At 46.2% G+C, this 14,549-nt stretch overlaps 1 protein-coding gene across 4 annotated transcripts in view; it reads right to left on the reverse strand.

The window, feature by feature from the left end:
- MOB3C (MOB kinase activator 3C) overlaps positions 1-14,549 on the reverse strand; it is a 213,647-nt gene that overhangs the window by 22,283 nt on the left and 176,815 nt on the right. The gene's annotated exons all lie outside the window — the stretch shown is intronic.

Consider the following 14,549-nt stretch of genomic DNA (forward strand, 5'->3'; position numbering starts at 1 on the left):
GGCAGTCATGCACCACAGCAGGCCAGTCTATGTATGATGTGACATGAATGAAAGCCGGGGCAATCATGCACCACAACAGGCCAGTTTATGTGTGATGTGACATGAATGAAACCCGGGGTAGTCATGCACCACAGCAGACCAGTCTATGTATGATGTGACATGAATGAAACCCGGGGTAGTCATGCACCACAGCAGGCCAGTCTATATATGATGTGACATGAATGAAAGCCGGGGCAGTCATGCACCACAGCAGGCCAGTCTATGTATGATGTGACATGACTGAAAGCCGGGGCAATCATGCACCACAGCAGGCCAGTTTATGTGTGATGTGACATGAATGAAACCCGGGGTAGTCATGCACCACAGCAGACCAGTCTATGTATGATGTGACATGAATGAAACCCGGGGTAGTCATGCACCACAGCAGGCCAGTCTATATATGATGTGACATGAATGAAAGCCGGGGCAGTCATGCACCACAGCAGGCCAGTCTATGTATGATGACATGAATGAAAGCCGGGGCAGTCATGCACCACAGCAGGCCAGTCTATGTGTGATGTGACATGAATGAAAGCCGGGACAGTCATGCACCACAGCAGGCCAGTCTATGTGTGATGTGACATGAATGAAAGCCGGGGCAGTCATGCACCACAGCAGGCCAGTCTATATATGATGTGACATGAATGAAAGCCGGGGCAGTCATGCACCACAGCAGGCCAGTCTATATATGATGTGACATGAATGAAAGCCGGGGCAGTCATGCACCACAGCAGGCCAGTCTATGTGTGATGTGACATGAATGAAAGCCGGGGCAGTCATGCACCACAGCAGGCCAGTCTATGTATGATGTGACATGAATGAAAGTCGGGGCAGTCATGCACCACAGCAGGCCAGTCTATGTGTGATGTGACATGAATGAAAGCCGGGGCAGTCATGCACCACAGCAGGCCAGTCTATGTGTGATGTGACATGAATGAAAGCCGGGACAGTCATGCACCACAGCAGGCCAGTCTATGTATGATGTGACATGAATGAAAGCCGGGACAGTCATGCACCACAGCAGGCCAGCCTATGTGTGATGTGACATGAATGAAAGCCGGGACAGTCATGCACCACAGCAGGCCAGTCTACGGTTGATGTGACATGAATGAAAGCCGGGACAATCATGCACCACAGCAGGCCAGTCTATGTATGATGTGACATGAATGAAAGCCGGGGCAATCATGCACCACAGCAGGCCAGTCTATGTATGATGTGACATGAAGGAAAGCCGGGGCAATCATGCACCACAGCAGGCCAGTCTATGTATGATGTGACATGAATGAAAGCCGGGGCAATCATGCACCACAGCAGGCCAGTCTATGTATGATGTGACATCAATGAATGCCGGGGCAATCATGCACAACAGCAGGCCAGTCTATGTATGATGTGACATGAATGAAAGCCGGGGCAATCATGCACCACAGCAGGACAGTCTATGTATGATGTGACATGAATGAAAGCCGGGGCAATCATGCACCACAGCAGGCCAGTCTATGTATGCTGTGACATGAATGAAAGCCGGGGCAGTCATGCACCACAGCAGGCCAGTCTATGTATGATGTGACATGAATGAAAGCCGGGGCAGTCATGCACCACAGCAGGCCAGTCTATGTATGATGTGACATGAATGAAAGCCGGGGCAGTCATGCACCACAGCAGGCCAGTCTATGTGTGATGTGACATGAATGAAAGCCGGGGCAGTCATGCACCACAGCAGGCCAGTCTATGTATGATGTGACATGAATGAAAGCCGGGGCAGTCATGCACCACAGCAGGCCAGTCTATGTATGATGACATGAATGAAAGCCGGGGCAGTCATGCACCACAGCAGGCCAGTCTATGTGTGATGTGACATGAATGAAAGCCGGGGCAGTCATGCACCACAGCAGGCCAGTCTATGTATGATATGACATCAATGAATGCCGGGGCAATCATGCACAACAGCAGGCCAGTCTATGTATGATGTGACATGAATGAAAGCCGGGGCAGTCATGCACCACAGCAGGCCAGTCTATGTATGATGTGACATGAATGAAAGCCGGGGCAATCATGCACCACAGCAGGCCAGTCTATGTATGATGACATGAATGAAAGCCGGGGCAGTCATGCACCACAGCAGGCCAGTCTATGTGTGATGTGACATGAATGAAAGCCGGGGCAGTCATGCACCACAGCAGGCCAGTCTATGTATGATGTGACATGAATGAAAGCCGGGGCAGTCATGCACCACAGCAGGCCAGTCTATGTGTGATGTGACATGAATGAAAGCCGGGGCAGTCATGCACCACAGCAGGCCAGTCTATGTGTGATGTGACATGAATGAAAGCCGGGACAGTCATGCACCACAGCAGGCCAGTCTATGTATGATGTGACATGAATGAAAGCCGGGACAGTCATGCACCACAGCAGGCCAGCCTATGTGTGATGTGACATGAATGAAAGCCGGGACAGTCATGCACCACAGCAGGCCAGTCTACGGTTGATGTGACATGAATGAAAGCCGGGACAATCATGCACCACAGCAGGCCAGTCTATGTATGATGTGACATGAATGAAAGCCGGGGCAATCATGCACCACAGCAGGCCAGTCTATGTATGATGTGACATGAAGGAAAGCCGGGGCGATCATGCACCACAGCAGGCCAGTCTATGTATGATGTGACATGAATGAAAGCCGGGGCAATCATGCACCACAGCAGGCCAGTCTATGTATGATGTGACATGAAGGAAAGCCGGGGCAATCATGCACCACAGCAGGCCAGTCTATGTATGATGTGACATCAATGAATGCCGGGGCAATCATGCACAACAGCAGGCCAGTCTATGTATGATGTGACATGAATGAAAGCCGGGGCAATCATGCACCACAGCAGGACAGTCTATGTATGATGTGACATGAATGAAAGCCGGGGCAATCATGCACCACAGCAGGCCAGTCTATGTATGATGTGACATGAATGAAAGCCGGGGCAGTCATGCACCACAGCAGGCCAGTCTATGTATGATGTGACATGAATGAAAGCCAGGGCAGTCATGCACCACAGCAGGCCAGTCTATGTATGATGTGACATGAATGAAAGCCGGGGCAGTCATGCACCACAGCAGGCCAGTCTATGTGTGATGTGACATGAATGAAAGCCGGGGCAGTCATGCACCACAGCAGGCCAGTCTATGTATGATGTGACATGAATGAAAGCTGGGGCAGTCATGCACCACAGCAGGCCAGTCTATGTATGATGACATGAATGAAAGCCGGGGCAGTCATGCACCACAGCAGGCCAGTCTATGTGTGATGTGACATGAATGAAAGCCGGGGCAGTCATGCACCACAGCAGGCCAGTCTATGTATGATGTGACATCAATGAATGCCGGGGCAATCATGCACAACAGCAGGCCAGTCTATGTATGATGTGACATGAATGAAAGCCGGGGCAGTCATGCACCGCAGCAGGCCAGTCTATGTATGATGTGACATGAATGAAAGCCGGGGCAATCATGCACCACAGCAGGCCAGTTTATGTGTGATGTGACATGAATGAAACCCGGGGTAGTCATGCACCACAGCAGACCAGTCTATGTATGATGTGACATGAATGAAACCCGGGGTAGTCATGCACCACAGCAGGCCAGTCTATATATGATGTGACATGAATGAAAGCCGGGGCAGTCATGCACCACAGCAGGCCAGTCTATGTATGATGACATGAATGAAAGCCGGGGCAGTCATGCACCACAGCAGGCGAGTCTATGTGTGATGTGACATGAATGAAAGCCGGGACAGTCATGCACCACAGCAGGCCAGTCTATGTGTGATGTGACATGAATGAAAGCCGTGGCAGTCATGCACCACAGCAGGCCAGTCTATATATGATGTGACATGAATGAAAGCCGGGGCAGTCATGCACCACAGCAGGCCAGTCTATATATGATGTGACATGAATGAAAGCCGGGGCAGTCATGCACCACAGCAGGCCAGTCTATGTATGATGTGACATGAATGAAAGCCGGGGCAGTCATGCACCACAGCAGGCCAGTCTATATATGATGTGACATGAATGAAAGCCGGGGCAGTCATGCACCACAGCAGGCCAGTCTATGTGTGATGTGACATGAATGAAAGCCGGGACAGTCATGCACCACGGCAGGCCAGTCTATGTATGATGTGACAAGTACTTCTTCAGCTGGGAAAAGGCAATCGTTACTATAAAGCAGATCCGTTATCCACGACGCTGCACTGAATATGAAGTGCGCTGTTCCTTTGGCACAAAGATACCAGACACTAGTAAGAAACAGTATGCACAAAGCATTTTACAAGAGATTTGTTTTTTTTTTGTTTTTTTAAAACCAAAGGTCTCCAAAACACTACAACGTTAACAGTTGGGTTTCTACCTGCCTGGGTTTGCCCAAACAGCTCGGCTTTGGGCAGTTCTGTGTGTGAAAACGCTGGTCGATTTGCGCCATGCCAAGCAGTTAGAAGCCGGTCTCATGTCTGGTAGGGAGTCCAGGAATACATCCTTCATCAACTCGAAGCATATTAATTGGGACCCTGCCGATGATCTAAGCACAAGGAGGTCACTTCAACAGCAATGGATCAGGTGGGGGCATCCACGTAAGATCCTATTTCCTATCACATCTACAACTTGTGTGGGAGACTTGTGACGTTCACGTGCTTCGGGGGGAAAATACATCTATGTTTAGTTATTCTCAATGAAAATGCAACAGTAAGTACCGATTCGAGTCATGCTATTTTATACATTTATACATGAAAGATCTTGTATTTGTGGCTTTGGGGAATTTGCTTTCAAATGTATTTGAAATTCATTACAAATCGACTTTTTTCCCCATGTGTGCAGGTGACTCAATAGGGGGTCTATTGCCCGTGTATTCTACTGTGCCCATCATGTTTAATCATTTGGTACATGTTTAATGTTACCCAACTCACTACCTGCGACTGGAAGTGATGACATTTTGGAACTACACTAAATGAATGAGTACTGGAATTCATGTTTTGTACTTCGCAGTGGGAATGTCAGTCTACCCTTAGGCATCATAAAGTTGTTTCTGGAATATGAGTGTGTTACATTGGATTACAGTACATGGTCATGTTAGGAGGAATGTGCAATTTGTGAACCTGGATGTATGAAGTTGTTACTGACATATGACATTAGTACATGTTCCTATGTGGCAGTACTGGGCATGTGAGATGAGTCTGTGCATATGAGGCTTTTCCTTAAGAAATTATGATGTGTATGAGCATATTACACTAAACTATACATATGAAGCTGTGACTCTTGCACAGTGGCATATAATGGTGGACTCTGGGCATACCAGGCTGTAGAAGAGAATCTGGGGATGTACAGAAGACAATGAAGAGCTTCTTCTGGCATCATAAGGGGATATGTGGCCATATGAGGCTGTGCGTGAGCATGCAAAGATGCACCTAGGAATATGAAGAGGATTCAGACATGTTACAGTGATACATGTCAATATGAGAAAGGATATGGACATGTGTGCAGTAACGGCCTGTCAGGATGCACTAACCATGCAAACCAGATACAACGGAAGTGATGTGAGCTCCCACACTTCCTTGAAGTCCCTGCCAACTTTACAATAACAACATGACGATTAGAGCAGACCTAAAGAAATTGAAAAGGGACATACAAGAGAGAAACGGAGACATTGGAGGCTTCACACTGTCTGGTGGCATAGCTGGGGGTGATCCACACTGCAGGTGTTCTGATAGCTGAACACATGAGACCTTCTGTACAAATGTACACATTTGGCACCTTACTTCATGAATATGGTACACCTGCTGACATTCTGGGCTTTTAACTCTCTATTCTGGAACGAAACTCAATGTTTTCCCTGAGCAAAAAACATAAATAATGTTGATATGATAACTGTGACCAACTCTCGGGGATACTTAAACATGAAAAGAGTTCTGCCTTCAACATTAAGTGAAAACATTCCCTGGGTCTGATTGCATGCAGTGCAACTGGTTCATCACTGTAATATGAAAGTGTTCATTAATATCACAATAGTTAGTGTACAGAAGTAGTGGTCATGTGCTTGTTTAAATTGGTTCTTTAATATCTGATGTATTCTATTAATAATATAAAGTAAGTGCACGGTGAGATTCGTCATGTAGAAACCATGTAAGTGCAATATCATTTGTAAAGCGCTCTGATACCTGCCTGGGTCATGCTCGCACTATATAAAACTATATATAAATGAATAAATAATATTGAGTTCTTAGATCTAAAGGATGGCTCCTTGTATAAATAACCAAGTGCAAAATAAAAGTATGTAATCCTAATGGACCTCCTTGGGAAAGTTATGTGTTGGCGTCCTTTTCTTGTTATGCTGATAAAGTCCATAGTGTACACGTGGAAAACTTTATTCATGATGTTTTTCCAAGAGCAAATAAAGTCTTGTCCTGGGCCGTTTTCCCTGTAATAGGAAAGGTTTCACAGAGTGAGCATGTGGGAGTCTTTACCAGGATCAGGCAATTCCTCCCATTTAGTCAGTATTTCAAAGTAATTAATGAATCTTCACTGCCCCCGTCCTCTGTCTTTAGACAAATGGTATGCAATCGTGGCCGAACCAACTGAGCTACCTAGGTTTTGCTACGTCCTCCGGAGGGCACTAGACTACTTTTCAATGCAATGCATTTTTAAATGTGTATTAGTCGGGTTTTTTGTTTTTGCAGGACGCCTGAATCCCTGGTGAAATTGTATTATTGTTGTATTGCTCTAATTAGATGCTCTTTCTTCGCTTAAGCTCAGTGTGAACCCTTTCGTTCTTTAAGTTAACTGCACTTTTTTTTAGGTATCTTGTTTTTTGCAAGCAATTGCTCACAGCTTTTCTTAGATTCATGTCTAGAGACTCAAGCCCAGCTACGTGAGATGAACACATATTTCCTTGAATTCCTTCGCCCACCAGTACACCTGTCTAGAATGCTCAGTGTTGGCTCAGTGGGGAGCTCGGCTCCTCCTCACATCTCAGCAGGGTCAGACTGGCGCAGAATCAATGTGGCCCTATTAGTGAATTCGAAAGCGAAACAAGTGGTCCGTGTCTGCAGATTGAGCCAGTTTGGAACCTGTAAGGACACGCTGTGCAAGTGTCTTCTAAGGTATGGAAGGCGGCATGGATTTTTCTACAGAGCGGAAATGATAATGACCTGAACTCCAAGGAATAAGAATCAATGTTCAAGACACCAGATGCCACAGGCTACTGTTGCTAACATTTTACATTCATTAGCAGTGGCACGCTCTTGCCACACTTTAGTCTGCGATAATTTGTACAAAGTTCACATATTGTTGATTATTACCACCCCTTTATATTCTCTTTAAAGATAACTTCTCCTCTTTGCTGTGCATGCCTTTGGGCATATTGTTATAGTAATTACAGTGCATTTCTTTTCGGTTTATTTTTATTAGAATTCTTTGATGACATATACCCAATATAAAACATTTACTCAAAAAACTGGTCAATACATTAGTCCAGGGAAAAAAACAGCTTCGATACGGAGGGGGGAGAATCTTAATACACAGATGGCAGAAGGAGACCTTAGAACATCAGGCAGTTTTTAACCTCTTGAGTGCCCCGCCCTTTCCCCGCCCTGTGCCGGGCCTTTCATTAGCGGGCGGGGTTCATGACGAGATAGTCTCGTCATGGGCACAGCACAACCGCGCTCCATGACGAGACTATCTCGTCATGGGCACTGAAGGGGTTAAAGCACTGCTTAGTTAGGCAACTAGGACACAGATGTGGGTATTTTCAGAACCAAAAAATATGAATTTAAGTCTGTTCTTTTAGTACAATGGAGTCTGTTGGAGAACAGAGCTTTCGTTGATTGTCGGTGGTGTTAACTAGTTTAGATAATGTTATCCATGCACACCAGTTGTAAGAGGAGGTGAAAAAGGTGTGTTTCAATTTGATTTAATTACAACGGGGACAAGGATATTAAGAAAAAAGTGAAGATCTTTGTTAATAGGATGTTAATTTATTTTGCGTGAGATAGGATAATCAATTTTTAGGGTAGAATGCATTATTTTTCTTAAAAGTGATGATCAAGGGTCAGCTCGAAATCGTGTGTTGGATGGTACTTTTGGATTGATTACTATGAAAACAAGGAAGTAATGGTCGGAGTCCAGTTTTAGGGAGTTGTTGGGGAGTCCAGAGAATCCTATGAAGAAGGTAGCACCTACCTGGAGTTATAACAGTTATGTATTTCAGGCAAGGTCTAGTTTAGCCTTCACTTGTTGACAATAGCAACCTAGCCCAACGTAGCATCCAACATAGGATTTTCTCATATCCTTGGGCAAACAAGCCAAATGCTAACCCTCCCACGACTTCCATGTTTATTTACATGTATTTATTTAGATTTTTGTATAGTTTTAACCAGACCCGTTTGGGTATCAGAGAACTTTCCAGCAGTTCAATTAAACAAGTTAAGTAGTTACACACAAGTGTATGTGTTGGACTTGGTCCTTTTTGCAGGGTCATCCCAGAACTCTTTGCTTTCCTCCTGTATTTTTTGGGTGGTTTTGTGACTCTGAGCACTTTATTGCTGCTGTTCAGTGTTAAAGTGCATGTGCTCTCTATGGTAAACTTGGCAAGATTGGTCTACACCTGTTTGACATATTTAATTTACCTATCAGTCCCTTGTACAGTGGTATCCCATATACCCAGGGCCAGTAAATTAAATGCTACTGGTGGGCTTGCAGCGCTGCTTGCACCACCCACCAAAGTAGCCTTCCAAACCTGTCTCAGGCCTCTGCCATTGCAGGGCCTGTGCTCGCAGTTTACTGCCGCTGTGACGTGGCACATAAAAAGTGGTTGCCACGTCTGTGACTCCACTTTTACTACATACCAGTCACCCCTAAGGTAGGGTCTAGCGAGCCCTATGGGTAGGGTGACATGTAGGTAAAAGGTAGGACATGTACCGTAACTGTGTGGCATGTCCTGGTAGTGACAAACAGCCTATTTGGTTTCTCACTGCTGTGAGGCTGCACTCTCATAGGGATGCATTGGGGATTACCTTATATGTGCTTCAGTGGTAATTCCTGACATGAGAGGAGTAGTGTGATCACGTTTGGCATGTTTGGAATAGTAGTGATAAATGCTGCTTACTGGTTTACTATTTTAGAAATGCCACTTTGAGAAGTGGGCGTTTCTGTGTGCTGTGTGTCTTTGTGCCTGCCTGTTGTGTAGTGACCAACTGGTTCTGACAGGGAGAGAGGCGATGTGCAGTGGCTCCAAAAAGTCTGGATGAGTCAGCACTAGGCTGAATAGGCCTGGTCTGTATTTAGAGTGATGGAAGGAGTAGGACCTGCACCTGAATAGGGCTGTGCCCGCCTTCCACAATGAGGGCTCACACTGACAATAGAAGTTGTTGTGCACTTGCAAAGTGCACCCCAGAACTGGTTTGGACTGGGTTCAGAGCTTGTGCCAGGGAAAGAACCAATACATATGGTACTATAAGTATTGGGGCTGGGACCCCATGTTGGGGGAGCTTACTTGGAACTTCTTGAACTAGAACTGGAAGAGGCTGCGTGGGACCAGGGGGATTGCTGTGCTGCCAAGTAACCGCCATCTGGACTTTGCCGGTGTGCTGGCCCGAGCCTGCTCCCTGTATCGTGCCCCCAGTCATCCCCTAGGGTGGTGCGCTCGCCCTGGGTGATGTATCACAGCGTGTGGTGAGCGCTTGGGATTTTGTGCTCTCAAGTCTGTTGTCCAAGTGTGGGCTCCTGCTGCAGAACAGTGCGTGGAGAGCGCTTCCCCCTTTGGTTTCCCCCCACCTTTTGCAAAGAATTAAGTGCATGTGTAGGGCTTTACTGGAGCCCAGGTGTGGGGAGAGTGCTCCCTATTTGGGGTAGCATTCCTGTGACCGGAAAGCACTGGGGAGTCGCCTGTTCTTCCTGTCCCCAGGCTCTGCGTTTGTCCCGAGAGGAGCGCCATGCTCAAGGGTAGAGAGCACATTGGGGACCCTCCGAGACCAAACAGGCAGCGGCTGGATTTCCTAGTATGGCCACCCGTTTGGTGAAGGGGGCCACTATTTACACCGTCGGGGGCCGTCCCGCAATATTGCCTGGCTGCTGGGATCGGTGACATTGGCTGCCTGGAATCCCCATGGCTGGGCCCCGCCTTCCTTTAAGAGAGGGGAAAGACCGGCATAGCCCTGCGTGCCGAGGACAACAAAGGATGGGAGGGAGCCCCTGCCCCATTGGAGTTCCCTGGGGGCAGGAGAAGAGAAGTGAGGCTGGTGCACGGTAGCCCTGGTGGACGTGGGTAGCCCCAGGCTTTCTCCCTTGGAGTGGGAGATCTGGTCAGGCTGCCCACAGTCGTGGAGGTATTCCTCTGGTACTAGAGCATCCCGGCCATCAGCAGCTCCCTTGTTCCATTTGCGGATTCGGGGGACCAAGTGAGGTCTCTCCACCAACAAGGACACAATTGGTTTTAGCTATGGTCGCAGGCAGCGGCCACGGACACACCTTTAGGGGTGTTAACTATCACCTCTTGTCAGGTGTTCCGGATTGAGGACCATACAGTGAGGTGATGTTCTTGTTCCTAATGTGTGCCCTCTGCAAGTGTTGTACTATGGTGCACTGCTGATTATGTTCAGGGAGGGTGTCTAGGCACTCAGCCTTCTATGCTATTTTTGTAATGTGTGCACTGTATAATTGGGTATTTTAGTGCACTGTTGGTTCTGTATGGTGTTTTCATGCTACAAATAACCCTAAATGTTATGTGGTTATGACAGTGGCCCGATTGGCCTAGTGATTTTTGTAAATCCCTGGGAAGTCATGACAAGTGCCTGGTGACAGAGTGTAATATATGTGATTATGTTCTAATGTGTTTTTTATGGATAATACAAAGGCTATTTTTATATAACCTTGTGTAAAGTTTCTTTTGTGGTTTGCCTAATGTGTCGCTGCTGTGAGTGTTGTGCAGACGATTTACACATTGCCTCTGGGATAAGCCTGACTGCTCTGCCAAGCTACCAAGTGGTTGAGCAGGGGTTATTTTCAGCGTGCAACTCCCTTGCCCTGACTAGAGTGGTGGGTTCTGCCTGGCTTAGGTGCATACCACAGCCAACCAAAAACTCAATTTCTAACAGTATGCGATGCAAAGAGTGCTTAGATAAGGGTTGAGGTTAAGCCTCTCTGGGCTCTGCAGTAGATGAATGGAAATATAGTAGATATTTCCACAATTGTGTATATTTAAATAACAAGAATATATGGTGCAAAAAGGTGATAAACGTAGGGAAGGAGAGTATAGGATTCGCCCCTGCAGTGGGATTAAGAAGGAGCGAGATGTAGGAAAAAGAGGCATCTTCAATAGGAGCGTTGGAATCAGACAGAAAGCCGTATCCTTAGAGGCGTTAATGTATTCTCCATGGATCCTTTTTCAGCTATGGTGAATAGTCAAATAGGTGTGACCAGCTGTAGGGGAATCATGACTGACAGTATTGACGAGAAAGTGATTAGATTGTTTCTTGAAAGAGGGGTGGTTCTTATACCTGAAAGAACAGAGTTACAGATATCGGACGAATGCAAGAGAACAATTGGCTTAGAGTGCAGGATTTTTTGAAGAGGGTTTAAGATGAAGATGGTCTAAGCTTCTGAGATTTCAGGGCCTTGCTGACAAGATAATTAGCGGGCAAGGAAGTTTGGACTCCCGTTATGAAGAGCCTGCCGAATAATGCAGGCTTGCAGGAATTGAATTCTGGTTCCAATGGGTAGCCATTTGAGGGTGATCAGCGCGGGTGAGGAGTGAGCACATTGGTTGCCACCTGATGCGAGGCAGGCTGTGAAGTTGAATGCAGCTATTTAGAAGATCCCAGCGAGTATTGGGAATGCTGGTAAGGGGTGTGTTTCCATAGTCAAGTTTTGTGAAGACTAGGGCTTGCACTGTAGTCTTGAAGTCATCGTATGATATTGAAGGGTTTGAATTTCTTCTCATTGGAATTTGTTTTGTTGTAATATAGTGTATTACATTTTACCCTATTTTTCCAAATTGGAGTGGGATAGTTTATTTGGTGTTTTGACTTTATTGCTGTTTTAGTACTGCATACATCCATTACACATTGCCCAATATTAAGCCTTTCTGCTCTGTGCCACAGCTATCAGGGGGTTGAGCTCAAGTTAATCTAAGTTAATGTTATTATTCCTTGAGATGGGTGACCGCTAATCTCAAATAATAATCCACTCTTACAGTAGTCAATATTTTTGCTCCAATACTTTTGTAGCACGATATTTTTTCAACAATACTCTGGTACTAACCCTCTCTTTTCTTAAACAAGAAGACCATCAGGGATCCATCCTCCTCTACACCCCTTTCAACGTATGCATGGAATCCTTTATCAATCTCCTATCTAAATCCCCAGACGTCTCTTTCCCATTATATACCAACAACACTCAAATACATATAAATGTCCCCTCCATCCATGCCATAACTGCACTGGAAAGAGTGATGAACGAGCTACAATCATGGATCACCCAATATCACCCCCTACTGAATCCTCAGAAAACAGAAATCCTTCTGATTGCACTGCATAACAACACTTCTATTCAAACTCCTATTAAAACTTTATAGACATATCAAACGTTCTCAACGATAGCCTATCATTGTTCAAACAGCAAAATCAATGGGCTTCACCCTGGACAAGACTCTCAGTCTACACACCCAAATCAATGCCATGGCAAAGAGCGCACAACAACAAATCAGACTCTTTCAAACAATCAAAATTCCAATGTGAAGTACCGTTGATAAGAGTTTTTAAAGTTCTAAGTAAAAAAAATAGCACCAAAAAGCGCTAAGCTCTAATGATAGTCTATGGTCACGATAGGTCGGGACCTATGCACACTTTCAGGCCAATCATGATGGATCCAGAGGCGGAATATGCCAAGCGGGGCGGCCTGGTCAAGAATTTTACATTCAGGCTTAGTATGCAAAATGGAAGCCAAAACCTTTAGCGCTGCAAGGTGGCTGGCTGTAGCCATCAAAGTCATCTTGCAGCCAGATTTCCGCTGAGCAATGTTCTGCTGAAGCCATTAGTTTAAGCGAGAAAAGGTCTGAGTGGGAGAATTGTGTGTTTCCTGCCCAACCACTGTGCACCTTCGGTCGGTCAAGATTTTCTCATTGTGACTTAGTATCTGAAATTAAAGTCCTTTACTTCCATCTGGGCAAGGCAGCAGCTTGTATTCGATGAGGGCTTCATGAAACTGGAAACAGGAGGGCCTGCTGAAATGGATTTGCTGCTGCGGAGAAGCTTCCAGTGGAACAAACCTGCCTCGTCAGCCCAGCAAAGTCACACCTTTTCCCTTTTTCCTCAGCTCTTCACCTAAGTCTCCTAACTCTCAGGGGAGACTCATAGAGCATGATCCAGCAAAGGTCTTGAGCAGGTCAAGTGCAGGTTGACTTGTGACTGGGCACCTGGGAATCTAGCAAAAAGTGTTTTTCAGCTTTGTGTGTGTTTGTGGCCACACAGGACTGTTGTTGGCCCACTGACTCATGTAATCCACTTCTGTCTCCTGGTTACAAGCTAGAGCAAATCCAGTTCTTAAGGCTACTCTTAGGTTACAGCAAGCAGGATCCAGTCATCTTGTAATCTTTTGTTCTGAGAAGGGTTCCTTGAGGTGCCACCTTTACAGGTTGCACTTGCCAGTGGGCGGGGTGACTCCTGGCTCCTCCATAGCCATTGGGTGAAAAGCGTGGAGTGATTTCAGCATTTCCTGTTTGCTCTACTGCAAACAAACCCACGGTGCACCTTACTCCTAAAATTCAAGATGAGGGAAGTCTTCCCTCCCTTGTGCACAGCCTTTGTGGCCAGCCAAAGGTTTGGACAGAGAAATGGGCAGTCCCTGGTTTCCACTCCAAAATGGTTTGGGGGGCAGCTTCCCTTCCACTGGGTTTGGAGCCAGGCAGGCTATTGGGGTCTGGGAAACAAAGACTTGCCTTCCTCCAAGTTTCACTTGACATCTGCCTTTGAAAGGACGGTGCTCATCTTATTACTTTATAAGTTAATAGAGTCCATGGGCCCACCCCACCTGCCTTTCCAGTAAGGTGAAGAAAAACACCACCCCACAGCCAGGCTTTTGTCTCTGGTGTTGGAGTAGTTTTCACGCCTCATTGTCAGAAAGGAACTGGCAGGCCAACTGTCCTAGGCTAAAGCTGATTAGTCTAAATCTGGCTCAGGCAGGAGAATATAACTTTCCTTATCCTAGAAATGTAATAGAAATCTCACTTTTCCAATGGATTTGATTTTTAATAAACAGGTAAAATAGAATTTGGATGAGTATACCAGTCGTTTCCTGTCAAAAGTTACAGATTAAATACATTTGCCAGAATCCAGCAACAGCCCTGCCAGTGAAAATAGCTAATGGGGGCTAGTCACTGGAGAAACATGTGAACTTTTACTTTGTGCATGCTCCACTTTTAAATATTAAACACCCTACCTTGTGGGCAAAAAGGTGTACTTAGGGGTGACTTATTAATATTTT

This window comes from Triturus cristatus, chromosome 4_2, assembly GCF_964204655.1.
Source record: "Triturus cristatus chromosome 4_2, aTriCri1.1, whole genome shotgun sequence".
Taxonomy (NCBI): Eukaryota; Metazoa; Chordata; class Amphibia; order Caudata; family Salamandridae; genus Triturus; species Triturus cristatus.